This window comes from Haliaeetus leucocephalus, unplaced genomic scaffold, assembly GCF_000737465.1.
Source record: "Haliaeetus leucocephalus isolate CR32 unplaced genomic scaffold, Haliaeetus_leucocephalus-4.0 Scaffold184, whole genome shotgun sequence".
Lineage (NCBI taxonomy): Eukaryota > Metazoa > Chordata > Aves > Accipitriformes > Accipitridae > Haliaeetus > Haliaeetus leucocephalus.
In genome coordinates, this window is record NW_010972620.1 from 12,580,834 (window position 1) to 12,581,107 (window position 274).

The following is a 274-nucleotide window of genomic DNA, read 5'->3' on the forward strand; positions in this document are numbered from 1 at the left end:
GGCTCAGCTGTACCACGGGGCGGCCTCCTGCCCTGCCGCGGTGTCGCGCCTCCTGTCCGCTCCTCTCCGCCGCAGCCCGCGCCGGACCGCACCCTCCCGCACCGCGCGGGGACCCCCCTCCCCGGCCGGCGCCCCTCGCGGAGTTACCTCGCCGCTCTCCATAGCCCGGCGAGTCGCTGTTGGCGGCCATAACAGTTTCCATCCGGGGACTGTAGGGCTGCGAGCCCGACGGTGGGGGCGGCCGCGGCGGAGGGATACGCGTTCACCTGGGGAG

At 75.5% G+C, this 274-nt stretch overlaps 1 protein-coding gene across 1 annotated transcript in view; it reads right to left on the reverse strand.

Moving 5' to 3' along the window:
* The window catches only part of ZNF518A (zinc finger protein 518A), a 10,183-nt gene extending 9,917 nt beyond the window's left edge, over window positions 1-266 (reverse strand). The window contains exon 1 of the mRNA XM_010564907.1: window positions 148-266. The gene's annotated coding sequence lies outside the window, so the exon portion shown is untranslated. The remainder of the gene's footprint in view (window positions 1-147) is intronic.
* Between the last annotated feature and the right edge of the window lie 8 nt (window positions 267-274).